Here is an 11,202-nt window from a genome sequence, read left to right on the forward strand (position 1 = left end):
CAAATATCAGAGTCTGCAACTTCAGACTCTACAACTTCAGATTCTAAAAACCTGCAAAATGTTTTTGACTCATCAGATTATTTTTCCAACAGAGTCTTCGCCCACTCTATGACAGAACGGACAGAGAGAGCTGCTGACATTCGTATAAATCATTGTTCGTATAAATCACATTTTAATTATTTTGGAACAGAAAATTTGATAACAATTGAATTTGTGGACTTAATAGATTTGCATAGAGGCTAAAACTGAGGCAATTAACTTTCATATGCTGACACTTGAAACTTTCATATACTGGTAGACTGCAGTTAATTGCCTCATCATGCATTTTGATGATGTGTAAATCAATATGCATTTTGATTTTCTCTCTAATACTTAACAGGTACTTCCAGCCCCAACTATCATTATACTTTGCTTCCACATCCCAGCAACTGTCACCATTAAGCTTTATAATGTTGACCCATTTACCCCAAAGGGTGTCCTTTTGAGTAAGGATCCTCCAAATGTGTTGAACAATTAATGTTTCATTCCAGGATTTAAGAGGCTTGATTCCTAAACCACCCTGATCTTTTGAGACACAAACATCCTTCCAAGCAACCTTAGTTTACCCTTAGCACTCTCTGATTGATCCCACAAGAAACCTTTTTAAACTTTTTCAATATTATAAATCACGGTAGCAGGGATAATATATACAGACATCCAATAGATTTGCATAGAGGCTAAAACTGAGGCTATTAACTGCAGTCTACCAGCATATGAAAGTTTCAAGTGTCAAAGTTATTAACACTTGAAATTTTTATGACGCTTTATTTTTTCAAGCATCAAAATTTTGACGCCATATTTTTCTCGGCTTCTAACTTATATTCATACTCTTAAGCTTTGTTGTTAGTTGTAATGTGATGACTGTTTACTTGATAGATTTCTATTACTGTTGTAAAAGTAGTATTTGTAATTAGTTAGATGATAACAACGTGTCTATGAGTCAACCCAATATATCAATGCGTATATTTAAGTGATTAACTAATTTTCTTGACAGTTTTATTATTGATCTAGTTAATTGTTACGAATTTAGTTGGTCATCAGTAACGATCATTATCCGTTGAGGTTGGCGGATTCCACTTATATTTGTGCTCATTCTCTTTGGATCTTGGAGATATGATACACATCAATGCGTCATATACATGCTCATTCGTCGTTCAAAAAAATAATTCATATACATTGATGCACACATTGGTGCGATTTTTGACTAGTGGAGCCTAACGCTGTGCATAATAATAGAAGTATAGTAGAAGCGGATACATCATTTTGTGTTTGTGTTTTTTTCTGTGTTTTTCTTTATGAAAAACGTATTAACAAATAACGGATCCGAAGATCAACAAGTACAACCGATACCATATGACATCCAAACAGCAACAACAAGCAACTAAACATCGAGACCTAAAGGGAACGGTCCCACCAATAGGGTGGAAAACACACTTTGCTAGGAAACAAAGCTAATCTAAACATGCCAAACAAAGGAAACCTACGGACCAATTGCACTATAAAGAAATAAAATAACAGCGTTCACGGTCAGAAGAACGCTGACTATCACCGCAATAACCAAACAAGAGACATAACCTCATTTTGTGTTGGAACGAATTGAACGATCATCTTCAGACCTGAGTATTGATGAGTTCCCCAGCATTAGTACAGTTTTTGATGAGGCTGTGTATAGTATGATTACCTCAGGGTGGATAATTCTGTTAAGCTGTATATATTACCACTAACTCTTTGTATATAGTTGAATGTAGAATTATTATGCAAATCCACACATATATTTGGATCACATGTCCTTATGTAATTTAGAAGCAGTTGCTGAAAATATCTGACCAATAACCATTTACTTTTTGTAACCTCTAGAACCAGGAATTGAACTAATTATTGGCAATACTAGTTTGATCCTGTTTTGGTGCTTGATACGTTGTTTTTGTAGCATCAGGGCAATGTTCAAATGTACAACAATGTCAACCTGTAAAGATATATGAGCAATTATACAATCATTGTAACCGACCCATGACCTGACAAACTATGAGTCTGTGACCATAGCTGCACAATCATACAACCAGGTTGAATTATGTAAACTAGTTTATAGTGTAAATCTATTTATAGTAGTGATGTGCAGATTATGTAAACTAGTTTATAGTGTGTTTCCATAGCTTGGTTTAAACACGGACAGCGTGAGCACGATCCACCCAATTTTATGGAGCCAAAGTATAGTACAAGGAACCGAAATGTTTAGTAAAAAAAAAAAAAATAACATCACTGGCAGTTTAAACTTTAAATCCACCTATAGGTTAATAAGTCAAATGCAGACTTGCAGTCATAATTTATCTCAAATGATGAAGGTTAAAATTTAGCTAAAATGATAAAAAGTCAGATAACCTTCCCTGAAGTCTATTAAACATACATGAAACCTCCTAAATCACCTTAAGAAATAAATGTTTGAAGTTTCTTGTAAGAATTCACCTTTTGTAATACGGAGAATTCTTAAGAAAACTGAGACATTGATTACTCATGAAGGCTCAAAATTTTAAAGTTCTGACCGAAAAAATAAATCTACAACTTCAGACCCATTACCCAACCCGCCTGACCCATCCCTTTCGGCTTCTCTAGAAAAAAATCCTGAATGGATTAAATTACCTTGTCAGGTGCAAACTTCAACTCAAATTTTTCCAGTCGGAAAAATCCTCTTCCCTTTTACCCTTGGATTCACCATTAGATGATGCAGGTAGCCAGGTAGGGTAAACATGGCTTCTTTAAACTTTTCAAGTTTGGCTAACACCTACATGAGAAGAATCAGAATATCAGTTCAGTCATAACTATTTCTAAGGGAATGCTACCTATCTGCACTCTTTTTGATACCAGCTGCTATAGCAAACACACTAGTTATATGATCGAGTGTTTGACAAAAGTTATAAATTTGACACACTACTTTACATTGTCAGGATGTAAAGTAGCCTCCACGGCCTCAGGCAACCGGATGCCGGGAGCAATTTTCTTGACAAACTCAAACGCCTGAAAACGCTCAAGGTCCCTGGCAGCAGCAACATAGGTGTTAAAAGGACCAGAGACAGGATTAGAACCAAGTAGACGAACAAGCAAGTCCGGAATACCCTCTTCCAGACTGTAGAGATCCGAAGCGAACTCCTCAGACGACCGGCTGACGTAAAGGTCTTCACGCAAATTCAGATGGAGAGCGGTTAGTGTAAAGAGAGGATCGTGGCTAAACAATAAAGATGGGATAGTAATTTAACCTTCTCGGTTAAACAAGAACACAAAAAAAGCCTGTCGCTTTTATGTATTTCACGTGAATATTAATAAAACAAAAACTAACTCCTCTACTTTAACAACCCAAAATATAAATACAGGAAACATGCTAAATAATAGGAATTTAGAATATATGGATAAACACAAATAACAACTTTTAACCAAACTCTAATGCTTCCTGCCTTATCCACATTCACACGTGACTTCATCCTACTCCCATTCGTTTCTTTTCTTCCACATTAACCGATCGTCCCAATTTATTTATTTGGCCCAACAACATAGTTTGCCTCTTATTTCCAAAGCCCACACTTTCCAAACTAGTAACCATTGTACTTAGGCCTAACCCATCAACCGTACCTACATCAGCGGTCTCAGCCTGTTTCAGTCTCTGTCCGGGAGGCCTCAAGAAGGCTCTCCAGTTCCTTAACTTTATTGCTAAGAGCCTGCTCTTTTTTCTCTAGATCAGCAATACGGAGCATGCGCTCCTGCTCAAGTCTCTCCAAAAGTGTAACATGGGCCTGGGCAGTGGCCAAGGCACGCTCAGCATCAGCAAGAGCCGCCGCAGATTTCTGTTTTAACTAGTCAGCTGCATCAAGCTCAACTCGAAGGCTTTCATTAACAAGCTCCAAACGATGACGCTTGTCAGCCTCATCACGGGAACTACGCCAGTGCTTCTTCAAATCCACCTCATCCTTCTCAAACTTTTCCAACAACCCGTTAGCAAGAGTAGTAATTTAGGAAAAGCCTTGAGCGAAGAAGGCCTTAAGAGCATCACGCCGAGAAAGCTGATCTACATAATGCTTAACAACAGGAAAGACAATATAATTCAAGTACCCTTGTAGCCATGATAGCTACCACGTGGACCATTCAGGAAAAGAAGCATGTCAGTTTCGTCGACATTCGGAGGACCAACAGCAGCAGAGCTAATGCCTACTTGAGCAAGGGGCGCGGTAACAGGCGCCCGGACAGGTGAAAGATCGTAGCGGGAACTATAGTCCCCAGAGTGTATGCACGTGAGCCCAGTACGAAGGCAGCGATACACGTAAGCCCTGCACATGGCAGTACGCACACGTGTCATCCATATGCCATGTAAGCCCAATACAAACAATATTAAAAGGCTTGAGCCAAACTCCCAGTGATGGCAAAACCCAAAATGGAATGACACGTGAACATGGTCTGACCCATGAACAACACAAACCCTTGTGTTTGCCTATAAATATGCTACTGTTATTCTCCAGAAACACACATGACAAGTCACCCATCACAATATATAAGAACTGATACTCTCTCTCTCTCTCTAAAAGAGTACTCCATCACCACTCACCTATCAACTCAGTCACTAGGTCCATACCCGAGGCGAATACATCCAGATTAGTTGAACGCCACCCCTTCGAGATCCTCATCTGCAGCAGGGTTATTCACGGTATCCGGACCAGAAAGCGATCAACTAATCGTCAACACGTCAATCTTTTTGCGCTCATGTCTATTACCGGGAACCGTCTCATGGCCGGTTGACAGAAATACGCTTGATCACATATATAGGCGTGATTGAATCTAACATATATTAGACAAGGTTACCTAGTACTGTATTCTTAGTGATCAACATGAAGAGCTACGCTTCTTCAAGAGATAAAAACAACAATGAATCGGAACTAGATAAATTTCTGACCGCGCGTTGCTGCGGTGTCTTTTGGATATACGTTGTTTGGCACCTGTGTGTATTTATTTGCACGAACACAGATAAAAATCCCCATACGATAATAGCCAAAATTTCTTTAAAAAACGCAAAATCATAAGAATCAACATAGTTAGATAAGCGCATAGAAAATACCTTTGGACACATGCGTTAACAATATTGAACGTGCCAAATTCTACTAAGACTATTTGTCACCAATGAACTAACGGCGAAAACAGCTGCAGCCGGATGCAGAAACAAAAACATCAAATTTAGACGCGAATATTTCCTTCCAATAGTAAAACACAAAATAAAAACATAGAATAAGCTATACCTCGAGCACTGGAAGACCCACTGACGGGTAAATTATCCTTGGTAGAAGCAGATGGTACATAAACATAAATTTCCAAATATTGGGATATACACTCGGGCGTAGCATGAGCATGAAATGCAATGACGCAACTATCAACCCTAAAACGTGCCTTCTTAATAGATACACATTGTCTTCCTGATGAACTTATGCGACCATCAATAGTTGCATCAACAGCAATGGATGGGCTGATCCAACTTCAACAGGATACAAAATAATAATATATGTCACTTAAATGGAAGTGAATACTGAATCATCTGTAAAAATAAACCAATAAAAATTACTGTTGCAAGTCTCTCAATTATGTAAACACTACATTGATGTTCATTCACAGTCACTAAGATAGCCAAAATGTACCAAACTACCAACCAAGTCAATTATAAAACTACTAAACGCACATACTATCACAATCATGAAAGATAAACTGCTGGAAATTCTTACTTCAACATGGCGATTAGCAAGGAGTCTGACTCTAGATGAATTGTGGATGACCTCCAGCTGGCTTCAATTTAAAAAACGGACCACAACATCAAAGCTCCAAAATAGTTGTCAAAACATCGGTAAAGAAAACTAATGAAACGTATAAATATTATAACTAAGTTTATAAAATAGGAAATCTACCACCAGTTTCTTTTCGTCTTTCAAACATATTCATACAACTTTTGTTCCAACACAGTAAAATTGGAAGTTCCCGTGCATTCCTCCACCTGTATTTAAAAAACTATAAATTCTAGATTATTAGTATAACTTGAGATTAAAAAAAAAAAAAAAAAAAAAAAAAAAAAAAAGACAACTTCGAGTATCATAACAGAGTAAATGCCTTGGATTACATGTTTACCATCTGTCACCTGCAAAATTTCAAGTGTACTTAATAAAGTTTAAACATGCCATGCAAAAAGAACATTAGAACTACAACCACACATACATAATTTACTGAGGAATATACATGTACGATATATGCAAAAGGGCTTTGATAATAGCAAATTAATTTCTGAACAGATGTTAACTCATACATACAAATTTTTTTGCATATACATACACATATGAATTGAAGGAACAAATTTCTATACAGTTAAAGTTTCTTGTTACCTGTAACTTTAATACGAAACCATTAGAATTAGTTCAATACAAACACCCTGCTGATATGAAGAAAATTAGTTATTTTTGGAGGATTTGTTCTTTCCCACCGCCCTTTTACCCTATCTTTCTTCCTTGATATGAGCATTAACGTTTAACACCTGCGTACTATCGTGTAATTCATAAGATAACGAACATTAAGTAATTGAATTTTGTCGAATCGTAGTTCTGTTATGATTCTTAATATTAATACACACACAAACTAACCAAGAACTGATTTGAATCATAATAGACGTAGTAAAACAAATTCCTTAAACTTATAGACAGATTCCTCAAACGCAAATATTATTGGAAAAACAACAATTATCAACGGAAAATAACAAATATATAATAATTGAGGCAGAAGTTACCGTAATCTAAAAGAACACGCCCAAAAGTTGTTAGCTTTCAACTTACTCGGATATATAAAATTAGAGGCTGAAAGTTACTTACAAATACCAAGAAAGCATGTGACATACCATACTAACTCTGTGCCACATGCTGAAAAACAATACCAAAAACAATACCAAAAATTAGTATGAAAAACAATACCAAAAATTAGTATGGTATGCCACATGCTTTCACAAAAATTAAAGGGAAAAAAGAGATCATAAAATAAGTAATAAAATCAAGCGAAAAGTGTGCTACTATGTATGATTTTTAAAAAAATCTCAATAAATGGTATTTTGATAATCACCTGAGTTATAGCATAGCCAAAATAAACATCATAAACAGGCATCCATGCCAAAGAAGTTTTTGGAGGTAGACGTTGACTTTTCTAGTCCTAACTCTCTCTATTTATCAATTTCTACATTAGCACCTCTCAATTTCATTGGCTTCGTCAGCTTGCTTGTTCTGAAAATTAAACAACACGTCCTAATACCTCTTGTTTATTTATCTTTAATACCTCCTGCACTTGATGGATTAGCCAATAACAATACCAGTACCTACAAAAATTTAATAAGGAGAAATATAAAAGAAGAAATGAGGCTCAGATATGTGTTTGAAATCAAGCACGGAAGCAAGAATCGCCATGGCTGCAATCTTTAGATTGCCCCGCCAAGATACGAACTCATTTTTTCTCGTTGCTTGACCCAACTCCCACATATATATCATCATAGCCCTTTTTAACCTTCTTGATATAAACCTCAAACGGGAGCTGTGAAAAGCATCATACCTTTACTTCGATCATCTATAAAAGAGACGCTACCATGTCTGAGGACTACAACCAAACTCTGCAAAGAGGCTGCCATGTCCGAAGACGGCAACGAAGCTCCTCGAGACGACCCGAAGGCAGTCAACATAACCAATTGCCATTACCGTGAAACTAAAACAATCAACATCGACCTGCGTTTGGTACAATAAACCATAGCTTTGGTCATCTGATTCTAAAAGAAAATAAATCAGAAAATGTTCGACTTCATTTAACAATAAAAACACATGTTGGTTCAATTTCTATAGTAACTCGAGGTTTTCCCAAATCATATATAGATTGTTAATTAAATAATGTTCCAGCCACAGTTAATGAGTCCATAAAGACACACTTAAAATCAAAAGGACCTGGAAGTCAGCCAACCAACATTCAACAATCACCAAGACAACAACAACATAATAAAAAGCGAGAATAACGAATTTAATTACAATAGATCATAATTTACAGTAGCCAAAAATGCTAAAAATAAAGAAAAAAAGATGAGCAAAATACCTAGATATTAATTGCAGTTACAAACATCCAAACCTGCAGTAACAACAAATGCGACAACATTAGTATCGTAAAAAAAAAATCATTATGAATCAAAAGATCAAACAACTTATGACCGTAGTCGAAATTTGAAAATAAAACCAAAGAAACGAAAAAAGAGTGAAGAAGAAGGAACATACCTGAATCTGTTTATGGACTGCATAATTGATTCGGGCAAGTGGCGGTTCCATCAGTAACCCGAATACAATTTCAACAAATTACGATGCCGTTAATGCTACCGGCGACAGCCGCACCGGCAACCATAAACGCCACCTCCAAAGACAACGCAATAAAATCAAGCCCTAAGTAAACACTCAGCTATCACATCGCAAGTGCTATGATGCCGTTTATGCTACCGGCACGATAACATCACCTCCAACGGCACCGCAAGAAAATCAAACCCTAGGGTTAAATCGAGACCACCGCGATACGAAAGATAAACCACGCGATTATGATTATCCGATTATTTACCAACAAAACCCCAAAAATCCAACCGTAAATGAATTGGGAAAACCCTAGATTTCAAGAAGAATCGCGAACAGGAGTGCAGAGAGGCGCGAACAGGAGTGCAGAGAGGAGAGAGAGGGAAGAAAGGCGGTGTGTGTTTTTATTTTTTATTTTTTTATATATAGGCCACCAGATGTCGTTTTGACTAAAATTTGGGCGGGGTTTGGGCCAAAACGACCAAAATCGGCGTGACAATTAGTATATAGGTTAATAATAATTAAAGTAGTTTACTAGTTGGTATATGAAGTAGTCAAACCAAGAAAGAGACCATTGAATCTATATAAGTTAGTTTATTGATCAAGTATTCAAAATCATAGATTAAATGAAAGTCATCATTCTAACAGGCACATTCATTACTCGGTGGCAAAAACTGCAACAAAAATAGTGTCTAATTACTTTGTCATTTTTTAGGTATTCACGATGACAGTTTCTTATGGAATATGTAGACGATCTAGGACCTTAGATCAAACGCTAAACCTAGAATAAGGGCGGAAAACAATAAACTAGGATGAATCGAATACGAGTTTCACTTTGGGATCAATCTAACCAACTAAATATTGATAGAATCGACGCCTAGATGATTGTATTCGGTTGGGGTTTGGTCTGGGACAATAGTAACAACGAATAACGACAGCTAGAGGGTGTAGGGTGTGTAAACTAACAATGTAACCCAACACCCGTATTTATATAAAGTTACAGCGACCATCGGCCGGTGGTCTCTGACCTACGGCCGATGGTGATAGTCCCTCGACCGATGGTCTCTACCATCGGTCGATGGTCTGAGCTGCCAACCAAACAGCTCGAACCATTTTACGTCATTGCTTAATCAATTCAAACACACAGTATCAATGACAATGTTTATACACGACTGAAATGTAAACGATAATACAAATAGAACTTATTACATCATAGAACTCGGGATTATGCACCAACAGAATGAAGGTATGATAATGCTCAATTGCTTATAGAATTTCAAAACTAAAAACTATACATTATCAGCTAGAATAATCTGTAAAAATACAAGATATATATACATGAATAACGATTAATTGTGTACGTATATATTGTTGTAAATTTAGTGTAATTTTGGGTTTTAATCTACACTTGTAAATGGGTTTGGAGGTACGGAGTGTACACCCATTAAGTGATAGATTACCCGAACCCAAAAGTGGTTTTCCATTATTTACTATCATGACTTGGTCTACCTGAAATTTGACTAAGTGTTTTCAGTACTAAGTTTTCTTAGTAAGCTGAAATTTGGCTAAGTGTTTTGTGCTGGTTGTTCTGCATTGCTGGTCCCTGTGCTGGTTGTTCTGCGCAGCTGGTCCCTGTGCTGGTTGTTCTGCGCAGCTGGTCCCTGTGCTGGTTGTTCTGCGCAGCTGGTCCCTGTGCTGGTTGTTCTGCGCAGCTGGTCCTGTTTGCTGGTTCCTCTGCGCTGCTGGTCCTGTATGCTGACTTTTGCGCTGCTGGTCCTGTATGCTGACTTTTGCGCTGCTGGTCCTGTTTGCTGATTTTTGCGCTGCTGGTCCTTTTGCAGTGCTGGTTCTTAAGAGACAGCAGTAAGAAAACACTTAACACAATTTTGAGTGATTACGGAAGAATTATTCTTGCACCCACTTTTGCTTTAGTGGTTGAAGGAATAATACTTGTTTATTATAAAGTGATCACTCATGCTTTGATAGTTGTAAAATATAATATTTGTTTATTGTAAAAGTAACAACTTTTACTTTAATGATGGAAGTGATAATATTTGTTTATAGAAATATTCTTCCTGTAACCACTTTTGAATATTATAGAAGATACTTTTATTAATCAATCGGCCAATTGATTTTAATAAAAGACTCTTTCATGATAAGGGTGTATATAAATATATTAACCAATATGCATGAGTAGATACACAAGTTACGAACACCAAAATATTCTTCTGCAAAAGGAATTCTTGTTTCTGCCAAAACATGAATTTAATCTCTGTCTTATCCCAAAGTGATATTCGTGTAACCCAGGCTATAAGGGTCGAATAATTACTTTCGGAAAGTGATACCACGATTAAGTGATTTATTCGGCTATCGATTATTTTACCCTACACGAAAGAATTTAATAAAACCTCCAACAATCGAAAGTAATTATTCGTTATAATCGATGGCGGCTACGATGAAACACATGACGGCGAATTTCTCCAAACTTGATAAGTTTGAGGGAATTGATTTTAGGAGATGGCAAAAGAAGATGCACTTCTTTCTGAGCAGCATGAGTGTGGTGTACGTACTCAGCACACCAATTCCTGAAGATCATGGTGATGATGCCACTATTGAACAAATTCGGAAAAGGTGCAAGTGGGAGAACGATGACTACATCGCTAGAGGTTTAATCCTCAATGGTATGGCTGATTCCCTTTTTGATATTTACCTAAATGTTGAATCTTCTAAAGAACTATGGGACTGTTTAGAAACCAAGTATATGTCTGAGGATGCTTCTAGTAAAAAGTTCCTT

General features: G+C 36.9%; 1 long non-coding RNA gene across 2 annotated transcripts; it reads right to left on the minus strand.

The window, feature by feature from the left end:
- Positions 1-1,310: 1,310 nt before the first annotated feature.
- On the minus strand, positions 1,311-6,890 carry LOC139890723 (uncharacterized). Of its 2 annotated transcripts, XR_011773431.1 has the most exons (7): positions 6,143-6,890; positions 5,970-6,069; positions 5,790-5,850; positions 5,313-5,605; positions 5,135-5,217; positions 2,677-2,818; positions 1,311-2,005 (listed from the first exon to the last, which is right to left on the minus strand). It is a non-coding gene; the product is annotated as an uncharacterized lncRNA (long non-coding RNA). The 2 variants fall into 2 exon arrangements; XR_011773430.1 differs by having other exon boundaries at positions 5,970-6,890.
- Positions 6,891-11,202: the final 4,312 nt, after the last annotated feature.

This window comes from Rutidosis leptorrhynchoides, chromosome 2, assembly GCF_046630445.1.
Source record: "Rutidosis leptorrhynchoides isolate AG116_Rl617_1_P2 chromosome 2, CSIRO_AGI_Rlap_v1, whole genome shotgun sequence".
Lineage (NCBI taxonomy): Eukaryota > Viridiplantae > Streptophyta > Magnoliopsida > Asterales > Asteraceae > Rutidosis > Rutidosis leptorrhynchoides.